The sequence below is a fragment of the Triticum dicoccoides genome, chromosome 3B, assembly GCF_002162155.2.
Source record: "Triticum dicoccoides isolate Atlit2015 ecotype Zavitan chromosome 3B, WEW_v2.0, whole genome shotgun sequence".
NCBI lineage: Eukaryota > Viridiplantae > Streptophyta > Magnoliopsida > Poales > Poaceae > Triticum > Triticum dicoccoides.
Genome location: NC_041385.1, coordinates 8,455,529 through 8,479,853, shown reverse-complemented (window position 1 = coordinate 8,479,853; position 24,325 = coordinate 8,455,529). Strand labels below are relative to the sequence as shown.

Here is a 24,325-nt window from a genome sequence, read left to right as displayed (position 1 = left end):
CTAGGGTTTCACAGAATCCTAAAATCGGTCTCACCGATTAGTAATTCTTGGTCAGACCAAGTCTCACTTGTGCAATGGCATAAGCCAAATCGGTGGGACCGAGTTTTTCAACTCGGTGGGTCCGAGATGGTTTCGGTGGAAACCAAACCCTAAATTTTCGAATCAAAACTATTCTATGGATTGTATTGATTGGACAGGAGTGTTTCAAACATGGCTAGAATCAATAGGACTACAATGTGCTAGGAATCAGATGGGGAAAAGCACAATGATCGAGTCCATACCCTAGTTCGGCGGAGACTCACTACGGCGGCAACGGCGAGGTTGAATCCCGTTGACGGCGATGGAGACCAGCGACTGGAGGCGGCTGGCGGCGAGGATACGATCCGGAGACCACGGAGGTAGAGCGATCTATTTGCGTGGGCGAAGGGGTTCGGAGAAATTTCCGAATTTTTGCCCGTGACTATATATAGCCTGACCCTGTCGGTGTGACCGAGTGGAACAACTCGGTGGCACCGAGATGCAAAACTGTGTACAGTTATTGCAACTCGGTGAGACCGAACGGTTCAAATTGGTTGCACCGAGATCGAAAACATAGATCAACTTCATGATCTCAGTAGGACCGAAAGGGAGAAATCGGTCAGACTGAGAATCACAAAGAGGTTTTGGAAGTTTAAGTCTGTGACGAATCGGGGACTCCGAGTGCTCCTCACACAGAGTGGTTCGAATCTGACTTGATCAAATTTTGTGATGTAGCATGAATAGAGTTTGGGAAGAGAAAAGCGTAGATAGCTAGAGAAGGTTCTTAGGCATTCTTGTCCATCCACTTGGCAAAAAAAAGAGAAACCAATAAATCAAAACAACAAGTGGATGTCCTCGAATGAGTAAAGTATGCAACCAACATGCTCACACAATAAGATGGCAAATGAAATATGTGACAAAGCATGCACAACCAATACTAGCATCTATCAAACAATTGGCGATGACTAGGTCATCTATATATGAGTATATTGACTTAGGAGTCAAATGATAGACATTTGATCATAGGTCATACTCATCGTTTAAGCTCAAGTGGGGTTACCACTTTTACATAAAGCATTGATATGTTCACACCATTGGAGTTGCTTTAACTCAATCCTTAGACTTAAGCTCCCCCTAGATGTGAGATCTCCCCTTAGAGGGATGAACTAACCTTGGGTTTTGTCGATGATGACTTCATGTAGGTGTTGAAGATGTGAATGCTCAATGTTGATGTAGATCTCTTGGAGCAATCCTTTGGAGTGAGTTGCACTTTCAACTTACCTACATGGGTTAGTCCCACAAGGAACAAACAAGAATATCCATAGACATAGAGTGATGTACACACAAAATGATGTCCATGAAAACATTAGTTTACCTTGTCCCTTGCCTTACCAACATGAGGGTTTGTGACTCCTTGAACTTATGCAAAATATGGAAGTTGATTGCACTTGTTCTTGCCTTAATGATATGAGTGAAGAATGTTGGTGGAGTCACCCTCAAGAACTCTCTAGTTCTTCTTCTTCAGGATTCACATCATGTTGATGGGAATCCTTGGAGTTGTAGTTGTACTTGATGAGGTAGAACTTGACGTAGTCTTGGGAATCCACTTGACCGAGACCTTGGGTGCTTCTTCAAATGCATCAATCTCTTCTTGAAGCTTGTATTTGCCCTTGTTCTTGTGGTCTTGTGGGGGAAGATCATCTTGTGATTGTGTTCCCTTGAAGGAAGTAGGATCATACTTCTCTTGTTGAGGAACAAACTTTGTCTTGGGGTATTGTTCTTCTTCCCACTCAACTCCATTGGCATTGAACTTCCGTTCAAAACCAACACCTTGATTCTTCCGGTGTCTTCCTTGCTTGCGTACAATTTCCTCGAATTGCTTACTCCCAGCAAGACTCTTGTATACACCTTTCTCTATAATTCCCTTCAATAAGCTATTTTCTTGCTCAAGTGTAACTTGGCTAAGAGAATCATTAGTGGAATCAAGAGAACTACTAGAAGCAACAATATTGGATTTGACATTGTTATTGTTACTACTAGAGAAAGAATCTTTCTTGTTCTTGTTACTAGATTTGACTTGAGGCATGTAAGTAGATAAGAGTAAACGCTTGGCAATGTAAGAAGAACTTTTCTTGCGGAGATCATCATTGATTGCCTTTAAGAACTCATGCTCTTGCTCAAGATTGAGCTTTTCAAAGCGTAACTTCTCATGAGCTCTTAAAAGTTCTCGATGATCTTCGAAGATAGTTTCATGAGCTAACTTAAGAGTGTTTAGTTCTTTAGTTAGACGCTCAATTTTCTCCTTATCATTGTCACTCGTTTCAGCATGATTAATTGATGTTTCATCATAGTATTCATCACTAGAGTTGTCAACAAGTAAATCATCATCACCTAGCAAGTCATCTTCATCAACATCAAAATCAACATACTCGGGGTGTGTTACCTTAGGACCTTTGGCCATGAAGCATCTTCCAATTCCTTCATTTGGTGATTCAAATATGTCGTAGGAGTTGGTTGACACAAGTGCTAGACCAGCAACACCTTCATCTTGAGTGTATTCGGAGTCGGAATGATAGCTTCTCTCGGAGTGATGGTCGGAGTCGGAGCCAGATACCCATTCACCAACATGAGCTTGATGTCTTTGTTTTGTGTAGCTTTTCGATGACTTATCCTTTCTTTCCGAATCCTTGCTTCTCCGTTAGGATCTTCGTTCATATCGATCATCTCTACTCCTCCTCTCTCTTGGTGGTGATTCTTCTCTTTTGCTTCTTCTTCTTAGAGAATCTTCTCTTCTTTTGTAGGGTCTCGTACATTCATTGGAGTAGTGTCCGGGTCTCCCACAATTGTAACAATTGCTCTCTCGACTAGACGATCTTTTGTCATGGTAGGATCTTGACTTGGAGCTTCTTCTTTTGCTTCTACTCTTGTAGAATTTGTTAAAGTTCTTCACCATTAAGCTCAATTCTTCATTGAAGGTTTGTTTCTCACTTGATGATGTGGGGGCTTCACTTGAGACTTTGTAAGCACCACTCGACTTGTTGTGAAGTTCCTCCTTATCCTTAAGTGACATCTCATGAGCAACAATTCTTCCAATGACTTCCGTTGGATTGAGATCTTTGTAGTTTGGCATCATTTGGATCAATGTGCACACGGTATCATATTTTCCATCCAATGCTCTTAGGATCTTCTTGATGATGAATTTGTCGGTCATTTCTTCACTCCCTAAGCCAGCAATCTCATTTGTGATAAGAGCAAGCCTAGAGTATATTTCAGCGACACCTTCACCATCCTTCATTTTGAACTTGTCAAGCTGACTTTGGAGCACATCCAACTTGGATTCCTTGACGGAGTCGGTACCTTCATGCATATCAATCAAAGTATCCCAAATTTCCTTTGCGTTCTCAAGACGGTTGATTTTGCTGAATTCTTCGGGGCACAATCCGTTGAAGAGGATATCACAAGCTTGAGCGTTGTATTGCAGCATCTTCAACTCTTCCGCACTAGCTTCACGGTTCGGTTCTCTCCCATCAAAGAATTCACCTTGCAAACCAACACACACAATAGCCCAAACGACGGGGTTATGTCCGAGAATATGCATTTTCATCTTATGCTTCCAACTAGCAAAATTTGTACCATCAAAGTAAGGACCTCTACGGTGATAGTTTCCCTCGCTAGATGCCATACTATCCTAGGTTGTGAAACCAAGGCTATGACCACCAAAAGCTATGGAAATCAAAGCAAATGGAGACCAAAGCTCTGATACCACTTGTAGGACCTTGAAGTATGTCTAGAGGGGGGGTGATTAGACTACTTGACCAAATAAAAACTTATACTTTTCCCAGTTTTAGTGTTTGGTAGATTTTAGCTAACTTAGGACAAGTCAAGCAATAATCACACAAATCAAGCAAGCATGCAAAGAGTATATAGGCAGTGGAAATTAAAGCATGCAACTTGCAAGAAGGTAAAGGGGAAGGGTTTGGAGAATTCAAACACAATCGGAGACACGGATGTTTTTTGCGTGGTTCGGATTGGTGGTGCTATCCTACTTCCACGTTGATGGAGACTTCAACCCGCGAAGGGTAATGGTTGCGCGAGTCCACGGAGGGCTCCACCCACGAAGAGTCCACGAAGAAGCAACCTTGTCTATCCCACCATGGCCGTCACCCACGAAGGACTTGCCTCACTAGCGGTAGATCTTCATGAAGTAGGCGATCTCCTTGCCCTTACAAACTCCTTGGTTCAAGTCCACAATCTTGTCGGAGGCTCCCAAGTGACACCTAGCCAATCTAGGAGACACCACTCTCCAAGAAGTAACAAATGGTGTGTTGATGATGAACTCCTTGCTCTTGTGCTTCAAATGATAGTCTCCCCAACACTCAACTCTCTCTCATAGGTTTTGGATCTGGTGGAAAGAAGATTTGAGTATAAAGAAACTTGGGAAAGGCTAGAGATCAAGATTCATATGGTAGGAATGGAATATCTTGGCCTCAACACATGAGTAGGTGGTTCTCTCTCAGAAATGGCAAGTTGGAAGTGTAGGTTTAGTCTGATGGCTCTCTCCATGAATGAAGAGGAGGTGGAGGGGTATATATAGCCTCCACACAAAATCTAACCGTTACACACAATTTACCAATCTCGGTGAGACCGAATCAACAAACTCGGTCAGACCGATTTTGGTAAACCTAGTGACCGTTAGGGTTTTCGGTGGGACTGACATGCATCTCGGTAGGACTGATATGGTTAGGGTTAGGGCATAACGTAATCTCGGTGAGACCGATTACACAAACTCGGTGAGACCGATTTTGGTAATTAGCTAACCAGAGAGTTGGTCAGGTGAACTCGGTGGGACCGATTCGCTGTTTTCGGTGAGACCGAAATGTTACAAAAAGGAAACAGAGAGTTTACATTGCAATCTCGGTGGGACCGATCCGCTCTTTCGGTGAGACCGAAAAGTTATGAAAAGGAAACAGAGAGATTCCAATCCCATCTCGGTGAGACCGAGATCCCTATCGGTAGAACTGATTTGCCTAGGGTTTGTGGCAGTGGCTATGACTATTGAACTCGGTGGCGCCGGATTGAAAGAATCGGTGTGACCAAATTTGGCTTTGGGTTTAGGTCATATGTGGATGTGGGAAAGCAGCTGAGTGTTTTGGAGCATATCACTAAGCACATGAAGCAAAAGGCTCATTAAGCAACACCTCATCCCTCCTTGATAGTATTGGCTTTTCCTATAGACTCAATGTGATCTTGGATCACTAAAATACAAAATGAAGAGTCTTGAGCTTTTGAGCTTGAGCCAATCCTTTGTCATTAGCATTTTGAGGGGTCCACTTTCATCATCCATGCCATGCCATTCATTGAGCTTTCCTGAGATAGTAGTCTTGGAATAGCATTAGCTCAATGAGCTATATGTTGTGATGAATTACCAAAACCACTTAGGGATCGTTGCACTTTCACCCCCAAGTAACGTGATGAGATGTGCTCATTGGGTGCCTATGTTTGAGTTGTGCATAGCATCCAAACTCTCTTTGGCCCCTTGGGTGTGAAGCTCCCAAGCTTTGTGGCTTGATAGCCGGTTTAACAGGTAGTACTCCGCTTTGTCAGCTGAAGCCCCCATGTAACTCAAAGGATATTTGAGAAAAAATAGCAGAGGCCCCACTTAGAGCAAGGATGCTAATTTATTTATTGATCATAATATATACATTGTCGAAATATGCACATAAGAAGAGCCTATGGCCCAAGTGTAATAAGGCCGGAGGAGAGCTATGTTCCATGGCCGCCGGGTCTCCTCCTCAGAGTTGCGTGAGTTGTCTCGAACGTCAATGAGGTAGTATGATCTGTTGTGCAGGTTCTTGCTGGCCACAAAGGGTCCTTCCCAAGGTGGGGATAACTTGTGCATGTCGGTCTGATCCTGGATGAGTCGGAGCACCAAGTCACCTTCTTGAAAGGTTCATGTCCTAACCCGGCGGCTGTGATAACGCCGTAGATCTTGTTGATAAACCGCCGATCGAGCCAGAGCCATATCCCGTTTTTCATCTAACAGGTCCAGTGCCTCTTGGTGAGCTTGCTCGTTGTCCGCTTGATTGTTGATACTCCACAACATAGAAGGTAATTCTTCCACCCAACAACCCGGCGTCCGCTTCAAGGGAATCAAGAGCCGGGGTTTAAGACCCTTTAAAATTTCTTGATTAGCTCGCTCCGCTTGACCGTTGGATTGAGGGTGTGCCACATATGCTAGGTCAAGCCGGATGTGCTCTCTCTCACAGAAATCCTCCATCTCACCTTTGGAAAGGTTGGTACCATTATCCGTGATGATACTGTGTGAAAAGCCAAAACGGAAGATAATCTTTTTGAGAAATTGAACCACCGTAGCTGCATCACACTTGCTAACAGGCTCCGCTTCAACCCACTTGGTGAATTTATCAACTGCCACCAACAGGTGGGTCTTCTTGTCCTGGGAACGTTTAAAGGGTCCCACCATATCAAGCCCCCAAGTAGCAAAAGGCCAAGTAATAGGAATCATCCGTAGTTCCTGAGCCGGAACATGAGCTCTGCGTGAAACTTTTTGACAAGCATCACATCGCTTTACCAGATCCTCCGCATCAGCATGAGCTGTCAACCAGTAAAACCCATGACGAAAAGCTTTTGCAACCAGGGGCTTTGAATGGGCATGATGACCACAATCCCCTTCATGAATTTCCCGTAGGATCTCTTGGCCTTCTTCCGGAGAAACACAACGCTGAAATACGCCCAAAACGCTATAGCGGTGTAACTCGCCATTGTGAATAATCATGGATTTAGACCACCGGACTATCTGTCGAGCCAGGACTTTATTATTTGGTAGCTCGCCCCGACTCATATATGCCAGATATGGAACCGTCCAATCCGGTACAACGTGTAAAGCGGCCACCAACTGAGCCTCCGGATCAGGAACAGCCAAATCCTCTTCTGTAGGCACCTTAACAGACGGGTTATGCAAGATATCTAAAAAGGTGTTAGGAGGTACCGGTTTACGCTGAGATCCAAGCCGGCTCAAAGCGTCTGCTGCTTCGTTTTTGTGCCGATCAATATGCTCAACCTGATACCCTTTGAAATGACCCGCCACAATATCCACCTCACGCCTGTAAGCCGCCATGAGTGGATCCTTAGAGTCCCAAGTACCAGAAACTTGCTGAGCCACCGAATCAGAATCTCCGAAACAACGAACTCGACTTAAGTTCATCTCTTTGGCCACACGGAGACCATGGAGTAAAGCTTCGTACTCAGCTGCGTTGTTAGTACAGGGAAACATCAAGCAGAGGACATAGCAAATTTTATCCCCTCAAGGGGAAGTAAGGACAACTCCAGCCCCCTAGCCTTCCAACTGCATGGATCCATCAAAATGAATGGTCCAGTACGTATTATCCGGTTTATCTTCCGGTGCTTGCAGCTCGGTCCAGTCATTGATAAAATCCACAAGAGCCTGAGACTTGATGGCTGTTCGAGGTACATACTTTAAACTGTGTGGTCCAAGCTCGATTGCCCACTTTGCAACCCGGCCAGTTGCTTCCCTGTTTTGAATTATATCGCCCAAAGGAGCAGAACTAACCACTGCGATTGGATGGCCTTGAAAATATTGCTTGAGTTTTTGACTGGCCATAAAGACCCCGTACACCAACTTCTGCCAATGTGGATAGCGTTGTTTTGACTCGATCGGGACTTCACTGATGTAGTATACAGGTCGTTGAACCGGATACTCCTTCCCAGCTTCTTTACGCTCAACCACAATTGCCACATTGACCGCTCGGGCATTGGCAGCCACGTATAACAGCAAAGGCTCATGATCAACTGGGGCTGCAAGAACCGGCGGTTCAACCAACTGCCGCTTTAGCTCCTCAAAGGCCGCATTGGCTGCGTCACTCCAGACGAAATCATCCGTCTTTTTCAACATCTGATACAAAGGAATTGCCTTCTCTCCCAACCGACTGATAAACCGGCTAAGGGCTGCAATCCGACCTGCGAGATGCTGAACATCATTGATACACTTCGGTTTAGCCAAGGATGTGATTGCCTTAATTTTTTCTGGTTTAGCCTCAATGCCCCTGTTGGATACCAGAAACCCGAGAAGCTTGCTTGCCGGACCACCAAAAACACATTTATCCGGATTCAGCATCATCTTGTAAATCCGAAGATTGTCAAACGTCTCCTTGAGGTCATCGATCAGTGTTTCCTTCTTCCTGGATTTTACCACAATGTCATCCACATAAGCATGATGGCACATCCCTAGCTTTGGCCTTGCTTGTCATTACATCATCATCTTGCATCATGTTTAAATTTCTCAGAAACTTGAAATGGGGGTGTTCAAACCCAAGCACCAAATGAAATGCAACTAGGATCAAAATAAAAATATTTTCAATGAACCTGAAATACCCTTCTAAAATGTCCATCATTTTTGTCCTGGGTTAGAACCTCTGGAAAAGTTGGTTCACATTTTTCCAGGACAACATTAGGTCACTGAATTAAATCATACCTTATTTGCATTTGGGCATTTAAATTTAATATATTATATTAAATGTCCAAATATTCATGAACTAAAATTCTGGTTATTGGAAATAATCCAAATGGTGGCCACAAGCAGTCTCATGATTTTTGGAAGTGCATAGGTATTATTAATAAAGCCCTTAAAATTTACAGAATAGTATAAAACTGAAATAAATAGAAAAAGGAGAGAGAGAAAGGATCCAGCCACTTACCTGACGGCCCATCTACTCTGGCCCAGCTGACTAGCGCTGCCAGCCGTCGTCTCCATCGCGCCAGAAGGACGCCGAGCGCGTGCTCGCCGTGCGCACACACGCGCCCATGCCACCTCCTGCCTGCTAGCTTGCGTGGCGCCACGGACAGAACCGCGAGAGCCGTCTGGATCGCTATGACCGCCCCGCACTCTCCCCCTCGTCTCCCTCTCGCCCTCTCCACCATGGCCGAGACGCCCGCGAGCTCGCTGCCGCCATAGCCGCGGCCACCGCCTCTCCCTCCTCCCCTTGAGCAGTCCAGGAGCTCCGAATCATCGCCGTATCCCTCTCCGTCGACTCAGGCGACCGGAAGAGCGCCGACGCGTCGTCCTTGACCTCATCTTCTTCCTCGGCCACGGGAGATCGCAGTCGGTATACCGCCGCCATCAAGCCTTCCTCGAGCACGCTGACCCTCTCCCCGTCCTCCCTCTGAGCTACTGCGTCTTCCCCCCTCTCCTCTCTCTTCTTTTTGCGCCCCCAGCTAGTTTCACCGCCGTGCCCGAATCTCGCCGCCGCCGTGCCATGTCGCTGTCGCGGCCAGAGCTGCCCCCGCCCGCTTCTGAGCGTGTCGCCGTTCTCACCGTGCTCCCAGGAGCCGAACCCATGCACCATCTCCTCCTGTCGTGCTCCCTAACACCGAACCCGAGCTCGCCCGAACTCCGGCCGCCGCAAAAGTTGCCGCCATCATCGATTTAGTCCACTCTAGCGCGAGCTGTTGCCTCTGTTGGATGCGCGAGGCTCTCAGCTTTCTGTAGCCGCAAACCGCGTCCAAAACCGAGCCCTGTGGGCGTTTTCCGAAGCCCTCCGCCGCGTCTGGACTCACCGGCGGCTAAACGCCGGCGACCGCTGACCGTTGAGCGGCATGGGTTGACCCCACTGCCCGGTTTGACTTCCCCCTCTCTCTCACTGACGAGTGGGCCCAGGCCCCTGCTTAATTAGTGTTAGGTTTAATTAGTGCTAGTTAACTAGTTAATTAGATGATCCACCTCAAAGAGTTACATTGCAGTCGTAGTTCAGGATAGCCACTGAGTCAAAGCTGGCTTGCTGCAGTTAAACCCCACTATCCCTTTGTTGATAATGATGCATATGTAGCTAGTTCTGATGTAAGTCTTGCTGGGTACATTTGTACTCATGTTTGCCTATTTTATGTTTTGCAGAGAGACTTCAGTCTCACTAGTAGTTCCGCTTGGACTTTGACGTTTAGCTTGATACCTCAGCTACGATCTTGTGCCCTCGGCAGGATCTGGTAGATGGTCAGGCTTCTTAGCCTTTTTCATTTATAGTTGTCTGTACTCAGACATGTTAAGCTTCCGCTTGTGCTTTGATTTGTGTGCTCTGAATGTTGGGTCATGAGACCCATGTTTGTAATATCTCGCTCCTCGGAGCCTATTGAATAAAATACTTGAGTTGTAGAGTCATGTTGTGATGCCATGTTGTATTTGCACATATCGAGCATATTGTGTGTATGTTATTGAAATGCTTGGTATGTGTGGGATCCGACTATCTAGTTGTTTATCCTTAGTAGCCTCTCTTACCGGGAAATGTCTCCTAGTGCTTCCACTGAGCCATGGTAGCTTGCTACTGCTCCGGAACACTTAGGCTGGCCGGCATGTGTCCTTCTTCGTTCATGTGTCTGTCCCTTCGGGGAAATGTCACACAATGAATACCGGAGTCCTGTTAGCTCGTTACAGCCCGGTTCACCGGAGTCTTGCTAGCCCAGTGCTACAGCCTGGATTCACTCGCTGATGACCGACACGTTCGATGCTGGGTCATGGATGCCTGTCCCTGTAAGTTTGTGCCACTTTGGGTTTACGACTAGCCATGTTAGCCCGGGCTCCTTATTATATGGATGCTAGCAACACTATCATATACATGGGCCAAAAGGCGCAAACTGTCCCGGGCAAAGGTAAGGCGACACCCATGGGAATACCATGCGTGAGGCCGCAAAGTGTTATGAGGTGTTACATGCTAGATCGTTGTGGCATTGAGTCGGGTCCTGACAGCTTTAGTATCAGAGCTTAACTGCCTATAGGATTACCAAGCCAAACTGGTCGAAGTTGAGTCTAGAAATTCTTTAGTTATATAAGGGAATTGATTGTGGGATTGAACGTAAGGCTCTTTTTACTCCTTATACCTCATGGCCTTCCGATCTGAGTCATCCTCTTCTCTTCCTACGGGGTTAAGGAACTAGGCCTTCTCATCTATCTATTAGGATGACGTGTTACTAATCCATAGACTTATAGAATTGATAGTTTCAAGCCTCAGTTCAGTTTCTACTACTTTTAGTGTGTTCTCAGTTGATCTCAGAACCTTGTTGTTATGTTGTTGAGTGGTTATGCCACCATTTTGCAAGATGTCTTAAATCATTTTAAGCATTTGCAGCCGTTATGCTGTCCAAGTCATCCCAGGTTTCTAAATAGTCTGATGCATTTGCAAATCCCCCTTTCCATTCCTGATGTTTCTTTGGGCCAGGTAAATCACACTAATTGTTGAGTTGAGGTATTCCATTGCCTCTACATATATGTTGGAATTATTATTATGACCCTAGGTGTCTTAGAGTACCACCTAGTAAGCTAGCCATGATTTGTGTTTCCAGTGTGATGACTCTGGCCATCATTCCCGAAAGCATCTCGTGATGCCATTTAGTTAGTAGGCATTCTATTCCTGGGTTCTTAAACCCGAGATTCACCCTACCTGCTTCATGTTGATAGTGTTTGCTAGTTCCTTTAGGATATTAGTAACCTTTGTGGTAGTCCTCGAGGTCCGTGGTATTTCCTTCTTCCAAATACCATGAACTATTTATGGCAGAAGTTCCTCGTTGAACCAAAGGATCACAACCGGAGTGCTCTTGATGAGTTCTAGACTCTATGATGTGAGACTGCCAGTTCTACCTTTCTGCATGTGTTATCCGGAAGAAATATGTTGAATTTGGTTCGCCATGCTAATCCATGCATCCACAACTCAGAAATCATATGTTCTTTTGAGTTGTCCCTCTTTAGTTGTATTTTGATCCTCGTCTATCAATTGATAGTCAGGAGTAATTGTGCATTCGTATTATCGATGCTTATTATTCTTGTGGTCCGCCAAGCCATTCTATTCTGGAATGACTAGGAGAAACAAACTTCAGTACCTCATCCATATCTAGGATTGGGTCAAAGAAGTTGTATTCCATAGATCAAAATGCCAATCCAGCTTCTGGTCTGTTCTACCTTGAAGTATTACCTTCTTTATGTCAGGATTGTCATGAGAATTGCACCACCTCTTATGAATTCTTGACACAGTGATACTTCTCGCCATCATTTTCATTTCTCGGTTCCGTGTTGTTGCAACCGGAATGCCGACAGGTGAATCATGATGTGTGAAATCAATACTCCTAGCAACCTTGTTGGTTGGTAGTTAATGGACAATATTATCATTCTTAGCGTGTTGGTTAATGAATCATCATCCTGAGATTGATTGTGCTACCTAGTCCTTATTCCCGGTGCACTCCTCGATCAATGAGTTAGGATAGTGCCAGTCCTTGCTTATTCAGTCATATCGTCTTGCTCTGAAAAGCAAGGTTGCTCTCAAGCTTAGTAACATACCGGTGGTTCGTGATTTTCCGAATATCTTCTCGAAAGTATTACCAGGTTGTCACCCGACCGCTATGTTGAGTTCGTGATCATGTTGGTTTTCCTCCAAACCACCCATTCTCCAAGAATATGTGTTGGATATCCCTGAGCTAGTTGGTTAAGCCAAACAACAACTTGGAGAGTTGGAAGATAAATGCTTGTCCAACTTAGTTCATTTTAAGGGATATCTTGTATGTGTGTTGAAGAAAGTTGATATTTTCATCGACTGACCCTCGTGATCAGTTAATGGACCTATCATTTTATCCAACCTTTGATTTGAGTATGGGCTATCATCAAATCAGACCAGAACCAACGATATTCGTAATGTTGTCTTACTCGTGGTTGATCCCTCGGGCATACACCATTACATCCTTTAGTCTGACCAATACTACCACCTTGTTCACATAATGGCGGAATTCCAGTGATATGGAAATTTTGGTGAGTTGTTGTTGAGCCCATCAGCAACATTTTATCTCCTCCATGATTCATCTTGAACATGGAGCTAGTGTTGGAAACTTTGTAAACATTGCCGTCGTGTTCCGCTCATGAGGTATATGTTTGGTGAAAGAAGTGACTTTCTCCAAGTTCGCATGCATTAGGTGTAAGTTGCCGCCATGAATTTGGGAAAGGTTTGTTTTTTCCCCTGGAATCATCCCAAATCAGTCATGCATACGTGCGAAGTATACTGTGGTTTGGTAGATTAATTACCTCCATTCCATATGTATTCCCTAGCACACCAAGCCACTGATTGAGTTGTTCAAGGAGAAGAAGTTTCTTCTTAAGAGCATGCCTTATGCAAGGACTTCGATATCCTCAATGATGATTCCCAACCAGAACTCGGTAGTGTTTTATAGTAAGACTACCACGTGGTCATGCTTGTCTGGGACATCGTGTCACATGTGTGTACCAGAACTAGCTCATGCCTTGGAGTTTGCTATCGTAGTTCATTTCTTGAGAATCTCGCAACATCGTCTTGTCGATTTGTGTTGCAAAATTTCTTTTCCAGACATGATGTCTGAAATGTCCTGTTATCGACCAGATCTGAATCTCATGCAGATATGATGGTTGGAACTATTCTAAGATCTATGATGTAGGTCCCGACAAGGTTGATGTTGGCCAACACACCTAGCCGAAGATCTATTATTGTAGCATCTTAACTGAGCAAGTTGACCATCCTCTCCATAAGGATGTTGTGCGACTTATTTTAGAAGTTGTTCCTTATGGATCCTTTGTTCTCCCAAAGTCAGACCTTTACTTGATGTTCCAGATACCGACTGGTATTAGGTTAGGCTGGTACATCAAGGAGAACATTAGAAGCGGAGTGCTAAATGTCTCTCGGTCGATCATCCAGGTTTTGTTTCTTGGCATTGTTAAGGACAAATCTGAGGAAGTGTTGTCTTCCTTTGCATCTGCATCGTCCATCACTATTCATCATGGTAGTATGAGGTGTTGCCAGGATCCTCGGCACGGATGTTGGTAAAACCCTGATGAATTTGGAAATGCTCAAGTTCTTGAAGGCATGCTCAGGCACTAGGTTACATCCTCGGTGTCAATTGGAAGGTGCCTCCCATTCGCCGAATTGCCCTATAACCATAGTTTCCTTACCAAACTGTGTATGCCATTTCTTCGAATTCCTTCAAACGATCGTTTGTGAATTGCCATTAGCCTGGTATGAAGAGCTTCAATAATCCTTTTCGATAGAGTTTCCTTCTATCGTCGTCGTGTTAGATGAAGATCTCGCAAGCAAAGATGTCAAGATCAATTTGGAGCAATAAATCAATATCAACGATGAGGGCACTTGGATCATGAAGATCGTGCTAGCTTTGTATCCCCTCTGTCTTCTAACCTCATGTCTTGAATCTCAGGTCGAGATTCTTGTTTAGTGGGGGTGAGTTGTCACAGCCCTAGCTTTGGCCTTGCTTGTCATTACATCATCATCTTGCATCATGTTTAAATTTCTCAGAAACTTGAAATGGGGGTGTTCAAACCCTAGCACCAAATGAAATGCAACTAGGATCAAAATAAAAATATTTTCAATGAACCTGAAATACCCTTCTAAAATGTCCATCATTTTTGTCCTGGGTTAGAACCTCTGGAAAAATTGGTTCACATTTTTCCAGGACAGCATTAGGTCACTGAATTAAATCATACCTTATTTGCATTTGGGCATTTAAATTTAATATATTATATTAAATGTCCAAATATTCATGAACTGAAATTCTGGTTATTGGAACTAATCCAAATGGTGTCCACAAGCAGTCTCATGATTTTTGGAAGTGCATAGGTATTATTAATAAAGCCCTTAAAATTTACAGAATAATAGAAAACTGAAATAAATAGAAAAAGGAGAGAGAGAAAGGATCCAGCCACTTACCTGGCGGCCCATCTACTCTGGCCCAGCTGACTGGCGCTGCCAGCCGTCGTCTCCACCGCGCCAGAAGGACGCCGAGCGCGTGCTCGCCGTGCGCACACACGTGCACATGCCACCTCCTGCCTGCTAGCTTGCGTGGCGCCATAGACAGACCCGCGAGAGCCGTCTGGATTGCTCTGACCGCCCCGCACTCTCCCCCTCGTCTCCCTCTCGCCCTCTCCACCATGGCCGAGACGCCCGCGAGCTCGCTGCCGCCATAGCCGCGGCCACCGCCTCTCCCTCCTTCCCTTGAGCAGTCCAGGAGCTCCGAATCATCGCCGTATCCCTCTCCGTCGACTCAGGCGACTAGAAGAACACCGACGCGTCGTCCTCGACCTCATCTTCTTCCTCGGCCACGGGAGATCGCAGCCGGTATTCCGCCGCCGTCAAGCCTTCCTCGAGCACGCTGACCCTCTCCCCGTCCTCCCTGTGAGCTACTGCGTCTTCCCCCCTCTCCTCTCTTTTCTTTTTGCACCCCCAGCTAGTTTCACCGCCGTGCCCGAATCTCGCTGCCGCCGTGCCATGTCGCTGCCGCGGCCAGAGCTGCCCCCGCCCGCTTCTGAGCGTGTCGCCGTTCTCACCGTGCTCCCAGGAGCCGAACGCATGCACCATCTCCTCCTGTCGTGCTCCCTAACACCGAACCCGAGCTCGCGCGAACTCCGGCCGCCGCAAAAGTTGCCGCCGTCGTCGATTTAGTCCACTCTAGCACGAGCTGTTGCCTCTGTTGGATGCGCGAGGCTCTCAGCTTTCTGTAGCCGCAAACCGCGTCCAAAACCGAGCCCTGTGGGCGTTTTCCGAGGCCCTCCGCCGCGTCTGGACTCGCCGACGGCTAAAGGCCGGCGACCGCTGACCGTTGACCAGCGTGGGTTGACCCCACTGCCCGGTTTGACTTCCCCCTCTCTCTCACTGACGAGTGGGCCCAGGCCCCTGTTTAATTAGTGTTAGGTTTAATTAGTGCTAGTTAACTAGTTAATTAGATGATCCACTAACACGCGGGACCTACAGGTTAGAGTTGACCTGGACCGTGCCTTTGACCTGATTATGTCACCCTGACGTCATGCTGACGCAATAATTATTTACTGGAATTATTCTTATTCAGGAAATTTCAGAAAATACCCCAAACTTCTAAAAATCATATAAATTCAACCGTAGCTCAGAATGAGATAAATTATATATGAAAAATCATCAGAAAAATCCAATCTATCCATTTGTACTGTTTTCATGCATGTTAGAACAACTTATAGTTGCTGAATTGGGCAAAACAAATAATGGCATTTGAATATCCACATATGGAGTTTGAATTTGAACCTAGGGTTCAAACCAACTTCATTTAATCTGTTGCTAGCTGCATTAGCACAAACCACAGCATATTGCCATGTCACATTCATGCATCATATTGTTGCATTGCATTGATGGTGTTTCCTTCTGTGTTGCCGGTGTTTGTCCCCTCTCAGTAGACGACGTACCGACGATGAGTTCGATGACACCGATGAAGAACTATATTATCTTCAGAAGTGCCAGGCAAGCAAAACCACCTTGTTCATTCCGATACAATCCCACTTTCTCGCTGCTGCTCTATTTTACTGCATTAGGACAACAACGATACAACTGTTACTTGCTGCGGTAGCTGAACCCCTTTATCCTCTGCATGACCTGTCATTGCCACAGTAAATAGATGAAACCCACTAGCATGAGTAGGAGTTGTTTGAGCCCTGATGTGCCTACTCATTCATGCTTGTTTGTCATGCCTGCCGTTGCTTAGAGTTGTGTCAGGTCTGATTCATCAGGGATGAATTGGAGGTGTGTAAACATGTCCTACTGAGTGTGAGCTAAGTGTGTGAACACGATTTGATAAAGGTAGCGGTGAGAGGCCATGTAGGAGTACATGGTGGGTTGTCTCATTGCAGCCGTCTTCAGGAACTGAGTTCTGTGTTTGTGATCCATGAACATCTACTACCACACATTGGGTTCCGGTAACTCGGCCCCTCGCGACTTATTAATCAACCTGATCTCTGTCCAGGAGTTGCAACTAGTTTCTGGTGTTTGTAGGTAGTGTTAGTAGTCTACCAAGTGGCACCCGGTACAGGTGGGCTTGGGACAGACTAGGCACAGTGGCCCGGTGTACCAAGCGGCACCCGGATGGTGGACTTGGGAACCCTGCACACATTGTTTGGGGCCGTGAGCGACACCCCGGCCGGATCTCCTTGCGGATAGAACCCGAATAGGCGATAAACCTGGACTAGAGACTTGTGTGGTTAGTCAGGTCGTGGCCGACACCCTCGCCAGGCTTCCACTTGAAGGTTGCCGAGATACATGACGTGTACATGGCGGTAAGTGGCGAGAGTGTGTGTGAAGAAGTACACCCCTGCAGGGTTAACATTATCTATTCGAATAGCCGTGTCCGCGGTAAAGGACTTCTGGGTTGCCTGTACAGTTCATAGACAAGTGAAAGTGGATACTCTAAAATACGCAAGATAAGCGTGAGTGCTATGGATGGCGTTCTCATAGGGAGACGGGAGGGGATCCATAGTGGTGTATTGATATGGTGAATATGTGGACTCGTGTGCGCCACCTCAAAGAGTTACATTGCAGTCGTAGTTCAGGATAGCCACTGAGTCAAAGCTGGCTTGCTGCAGTTAAACCCCACTATCCCTTTGTTGATAATGATGTATATGTAGCTAGTTCTGATGTAAATCTTGCTGGGTACATTTGTACTCACGTTTGCCTATTTTGTGTTTTGCAGAGAGACTTCAGTCTCACTAGTAGTTCCGCTTGGACTTCGACGTTTAGCTTGATACCTCAGCTACGATCTTGTGCCCTCGGCAGGATCTGGTAGATGGTCAGGCTTCTCAGCCTTTTTCATTTATAGTTGTCTGTACTCAGACATGTTAAGCTTCCGCTTGTGCTTTGATTTGTGTGCTCTGAATGTTGGGTCATGAGACCCATGTTTGTAATATCTCGCTCCTCGGAGCCTATTGAATAAAATACTTGAGTTGTAGAGTCATGTTGTGATGCCATGTTGTATTTGCACATATCGAGCATATTGTGTGTATGTTATTGAAATGCTTGGTATGTGTGGGATCTGACTATCTAGTTGTTTATCCTTAGTAGCCTCTCTTACCGGGAAATGTCTCCTAGTGCTTCCACTGAGCCATGGTAGCTTGCTACTGCTCCGGAACACTTAAGCTGGCCGGCATGTGTCCTTCTTCGTTCCTGTGTCTGTCCCTTCGGGGAAATGTCACACGATGAATACCGGAGTCCTGTTAGCCCGTTACAGCCCGGTTCACCGGAGTCCTGCTAGCCCAGTGCTATAGCCTGGATTCACTTGCTGATGACCGACACGTTCGATGCTGGGTCATGGATGCCTGTCCCTGTAAGTTTGTGCCACTTTGGGTTTACGACTAGCCATGTCAGCCTGGGCTCCTTATCATATGGATGCTAGCAACACTATCATATACATGGGCCAAAAGGCGCAAACGGTCCCGGGCAAAGGTAAGGCGACACCCATGGGAATACCATGCGTGAGACCGCAAAGTGATATGAGGTGTTACATGCTAGATCGATGCGGCATTGAGTCGGGGTCCTGACAGCTTTAGTATCAGAGCTTAACTGCCTGTAGGATTACCAAGCCAAACTGGTCGAAGTTGAGTCTAGAAATTCTTTAGTTATATAAGGGAATTGATTGTGGGATCGAACATAAGGCTCTTTTTACTCCTTATACCTCATGGCCTTCTGATCTGAGTCATCCTCTTCTCTTCCTACGGGGTTAAGGAACTAGGCCTTCTCATCTATCTATTAGGATGACGTGTTACTAATCCATAGACTTATAGAATTGATAGTTTCAAGCCTCAGTTCAGTTTCTACTACTTTTAGTGTGTTCTCAGTTGATCTCAGAACCTTCTTGTTATGTTGTTGAGTGGTTATGCCACCATTTTGCAAGATGTCTTAAATCATTTTAAGCATTTGCAGCCGTTATGCTGTCCAAGTCATCCCAGGTTTCTAAATAGTCTGATGCATTTGCAAATCCCCCTTTCCATTCCTTATGTTTCTTTCGGCCAGGTTAATCACACTAATTGTTGAGTTGAGGTATTCCATTGCCTCTACATATATGTTGGAATTATTATTATGACCCTAGGTGTCTTAGAGTACCACCTAGTAAGCTAGCCATGATTTGTGTTTCCAGTGTGATGACTCTGGCCATCATTCCCGAAAGCATCTCGTGATGCCACTTAGTTAGTAGGCATTCTATTCCTGAGTTCTTAAACCCGAGATTCACCCTACCTGCTTCATGTTGATAGTGTTTGCTAGTTCCTTTAGGATATTAGTAACCTTTGTGGTAGTCCTCGAGGTCCGTGGTATTTCCTTCTTCCAAATACCATGAACTATTTATGGCAGAAGTTCCTCGTTATACCAAAGGATCACAACCGGAGTGCTCTTGATGAGTTCTCGACTCTATGATGTGAGACTGCCAGTTCTACCTTTCTGCATGTGTTATCCGGAAGAAATATGTTGAATTTGGTTCGACATGCTAATCCATGCATCCACAACTCAGAAATCATATGTTCTTTTGAGTTGTCCCTCTTTAGTTGTATTCTGATCCTCGTCTATCAATTGATAGTCAGGAGAAATTGTGCATTCGTGTTATCGATGCTTATTATTCTTGTGGTCCGTCAAGCCATTCTATTCTGGAATGACTAGGAGAAACAAACTTCAGTACCTCATCCATATCTAGGATTGGGTCAAAGAAGTTGTATTCCATAGATCAAAATGCCAATCCAGCTTCTGGTCTGTTCTACCTTGAAGTATTACCTTCTTTATGTCAGGATTGTCATGAGAATTGCACCACCTCTTATGAATTCTTGACGCAGTGATACTTCTCGCCATCATTTTCATTTCTCGGTTCCGTGTTGTTGCAACCAGAATGTCGACAGGTGAATCATGATGTGTGAAATCAATACTCCTGGCAACCTTGTTGGTTGGTAGTTAATGGACAATATTCTCATTCTTAGCGTGTTGGTTAATGAATCATCATCCTGAGATTGATTGTGCTACCTAGTCCTTATTCCCGGTGCACTCCTCAATCAATGAGTCAGGATAGTGCCAGTCCTTGCTTATTCAGTCATACCCTCTTGCTCTGAAAAGCAAGGTTGCTCTCAAGCTTAGTAACATAACGGTGGTTCGTGATTTTCCGAATATCTTCTCGGAAGTATTACCAGGTTGTCACCCGACCACTATGTTGATTTCGTGATCATGTTGGTTTTCCTCCAAACCACCCATTCTCCAAGAATATGTGTTGGATACCCCTGAGCTAGTTGGTTAAGCCAAACAACAACTTGGAGAGTTGGAAGATAAATGCTTGTCCAACTTAGTTCATTTTAAGGGATATCTTGTATGTGTGTTGAAGAAAGTTGATATTTTCATCGACTGACCCTCGTGATCAGTTAATGGACCTATCATTTTATCCAACCTTTGATTTGAGTATGGGCTATCATCAAATCAGACCAGAACCAACGATATTCGTAATGTTGTCTTACTCGTGGTTGATCCCTCGGGCATACACCATTACATCCTTTGGTCTGACCAATACTACCACCTTGTTCACATAATGGCGGAATTCCAGTGATATGGAAATTTTGGTGAGTTGTTGTTGAGCCCATCAGCAACATTTTATCTCCTCCATGATTCATCTTGAACATTGAGCTAGTGTTGGAAACTTTGTAAACATTGCCGTCGTGTTCCGCTCATGAGGTATATGTTTGGTGAAAGAAGTGACTTTCTCCAAGTTCGCATGCATTAGGTGTAAGTTGCCGCCATGAATTTGAGAAAGGTTTGTTTTTTCCCCTGGAATCATCCCAAATCAGTCATGCATACGTGCGAAGTATACTGTGGTTTGGTAGATTAATTACCTCCATTCCATATGCAGGGTTAACATTATCTATTCGAATAGCCGTGTCCGCGGTAAAGGACTTCTGGGTTGCCTGTACAGTTCATAGACAAGTGAAAGTGGATACTCTAAAATACGCAAGATAAGCGTGAGTGCTATGGATGGCGTTCTCATAGGGAGACGGGAGGGGATCCATAGTGGTGTATTGATATGGTGAATATGTGGACTCGTGTGCGCCACCTCAAAGAGTTACATTGCAGTCGTAGTTCAGGATAGCCACTGAGTCAAAGCTGGCTTGCTGCAGTTAAACCCCACTATCCCTTTGTTGATAATGATGCATATGTAGCTAGTTCTGATGTAAGTCTTGCTGGGTACATTTGTACTCACGTTTGCCTATTTTATGTTTTGCAGAGAGACTTCAGTCTCACTAGTAGTTCCGCTTGGACTTCGACGTTTAGCTTGATACCTCAGCTACGATCTTGTGCCCTCGGCAGGATCTGGTAGATGGTCAGGCTTCTCAGCCTTTTTCATTTATAGTTGTCTGTACTCAGACATGTTAAGCTTCCACTTGTGCTTTGATTTGTGTGCTCTGAATGTTGGGTCATGAGACCCATGTTTGTAATATCTCGCTCCTCGGAGCCTATTGAATAAAATACTTGAGTTGTAGAGTCATGTTGTGATGCCATGTTGTATTTGCACAATTCGAGCATATTGTGTGTATGTTATTGAAATGCTTGGTATGTGTGGGATCTGACTATCTAGTTGTTTATCCTTAGTAGCCTCTCTTACCGGGAAATGTCTCCTAGTGCTTCCACTGAGCCATGGTAGCTTGCTACTGCTCCGGAACACTTAGGCTGGCCAGCATGTGTCCTTCTTCGTTCCTGTGTCTGTCCCTTCGGGGAAATGTCACACGATGAATACCGGAGTCCTGTTAGCCCGCTACAGCCCGGTTCACCGGAGTCCTGCTAGCCAAGAGCTACAGCCTGGATTCACTCGCTGATGACCGACACGTTCGATGCTGGGTCATGGATGCATATCCCTGTAGGTTTGTGCCACTTTGGGTTTACGACTAGCCATGTCAGTCCGGGCTCCTTATCATATGGATGCTAGCGACACTATCATATACGTGTGCCAAAAGGCGCAAACGGTCCCGGGCAAAGGTAAGGCGACACCCATGGGAATATCGTGCGTGAGGCCGCAAAGTGATATGAGGTGTTACATGCTAGATCGATGTGGCATTGAGTCGGGGTCCTGACACATGAACATTACGCCCAATCTGCGTGTGAAGACAATTTTGCACACAACGCTGATAAGTCCTGAGCACGCTTGAGCTGTCACGCCCAAGATGCAGCCCTATCCTAAAGAAACTCGTAGGTCCCACCAAGGATAGAAGCGCATCTTGAAGACGCTTTTGCAAGGTGGATATCATTACATCAAGATTACATGATAGTGGGGATACAACCAAGATATACAAAGGCACATGAATACAACAATACATCATACATAAGATCAACATCCGACTACGGATGAAACAGAAAGAGAAACTCAAACAATATCCACCCTGCTAGCCCAGGCTACGACCAGGAACCTATCCCCTGATCGACGACGAAGAAGAAGAACTCCAAAACAAGTAAACATCGCTCTCGCGTCATGATCATCGCATAACCTGTACCTGCAACTGTTGGTGTAGTAATCTGTGAGCCACGAGGATTCAGCAATCCCATTACCATGGGCATCAAGACTATCAAAGCATAAAGGGGTAAGGAAGGGGTATAGTGGTGAGGTTGCAGTAGCGACTAAGCATGTATGGTGGCTAAATTACAAAACAAGAGCGAGAAGAGGAGCTAAGCAAGCGGTCGTCAACTAGTAATGATTAAGAAGTGATCCTGAACTCCTACTTACGTCAGACATAACCCAAGAACCGTGTTCTCCTCTCGATCAGCCCCGAAAAGAGACACTCACGGTTACCTACACGGTTGGTGTATTTTAGAAGAGTTTACTTCAAGTTTACTACAACCGGATATTAACAAATTCCCATCTGCCACATAACCGCGGGCACGGCTCTCGAAAGTTTAAACCCTGCAGGGGTGTCCCAACTTAGCCCATGATAAGCTCTCGCGATCAACGAAGGATATTCCTTCTCCCGGGAAGACCCGATCAGTCTCGGAATCCCGGTTTACAAGACATTTCGACAATGGTAAAATAAGACCAGCAAAGCCGCCCGATGCGCCGACAATCCCGTTAGGAGCTGCACATATCTCGTTCTCAGGGCAACACCGGATAAGCGAAGCGTACAACTACCGACGTAACCCAAGTTGCCAAGGGATGGTCCCGCACGGTGCTCTAGTTTGGACCAACACTTAGACAAGCATTGGCCCGGGGGGGGGGGCTGAAATAAAGATGACCCTCGAGAGAGACCGACTCCCAAGGGAAAAGTAGGAGGTGGTGAGGCAAATGGTAAAACCAAGGTTGGGCCTTGCTGGAGGAGTTCTATTCAAAGCGAACTGTCAAGGGGGTCCCATAAATCACCCAACCGCGTTAGGGACGCAAAATCCAAGGGATCAACTACCTGCATCAGGGGTGCGAAATGCAGATTCTGCACTTCGACATCAAGCCACACAACATCCTTCTTGACAGCAATTTTGTCCCAAAAGTTGCTGATTTTGGACTTGCCAAACTGTACCCAAGGGACAACAGTTTTGTGCCATCTAATGCCTTACGTGGGACTGTTGGGTACATAGCTCTGGAGATGATATCCCGGAGCTTCGATGCCATATCAAGCAAGTCAGATGTTTACAGCTTTGGGATGTTGTTGCTGGAGATGGCTGGAGGAAGAAGGAATGCTGATCCAAATGCGGCGAACTCAAGCCAGTCTTACTACCCATCATGGGTGTATGACAAACTAGCTGCTCCAGTGGTGGATGCGATATCTCCGGTTGCTGGCATGCATGAATTTGAGAGGAGGCTGTGCATCATTGGGTTATGGTGCATTCAGATGAAGTCGCATGATAGGCCGACAATGAGCGAGGTCATAGAGATGCTGGAAGGTGGCTTTGATGGCCTGCTGATGCCTTCCAGGCCATTCTTGTGCGACGATGAGCACACCGCTGTTCTAGATTCTTACCCTTTGTTATCCGAGCTGACCGAGATCTCGGAGGAGGATGAGATCTCGGATTCTTATGTATCCCGTGTCCTGTGAACTTTTATGTGGAAATATGTAATAAATCTAGCAGTTAAAGAGGAGGTAGAACTCTAACTGCTTAATTGGCTGAATGTAATCATCTTTCTGGAAGGCAGATATTATCCGAATATATGAATAATAGCTCGTGAAAACTGAAGTGTTATTTGGGATTTGTGTTGAAACATTGTTAGCACGAATACATGGTTGAAAGAATGCATTATGGTGATTTATGTGATGACAAACAAAACATAATGTAAGAAATGCAGAGAAATCCATTTTCTACAGCTGCTGGTGGTGATCTTTTTCTGGTGTTTTCTTAATCATAAATGTGATTGTAGACTTGTTGCCATCCCGGTCCAGGTTAGTGTGTCATCAAGTAAATTGCTACAAAAATTATGAGTCCTTCGGACCATTACAAATCAGTGGACAACAGTAGCAACCTCAGCCTCAGGG

The 24,325-nt window shown here is 45.5% G+C and overlaps 1 pseudogene; it reads left to right on the top strand.

The window, feature by feature from the left end:
• The window catches only part of LOC119279058, a 29,932-nt pseudogene extending 5,898 nt beyond the window's left edge, over window positions 1–24,034 (top strand).
• The last annotated feature ends 291 nt before the right edge of the window (window positions 24,035–24,325 follow it).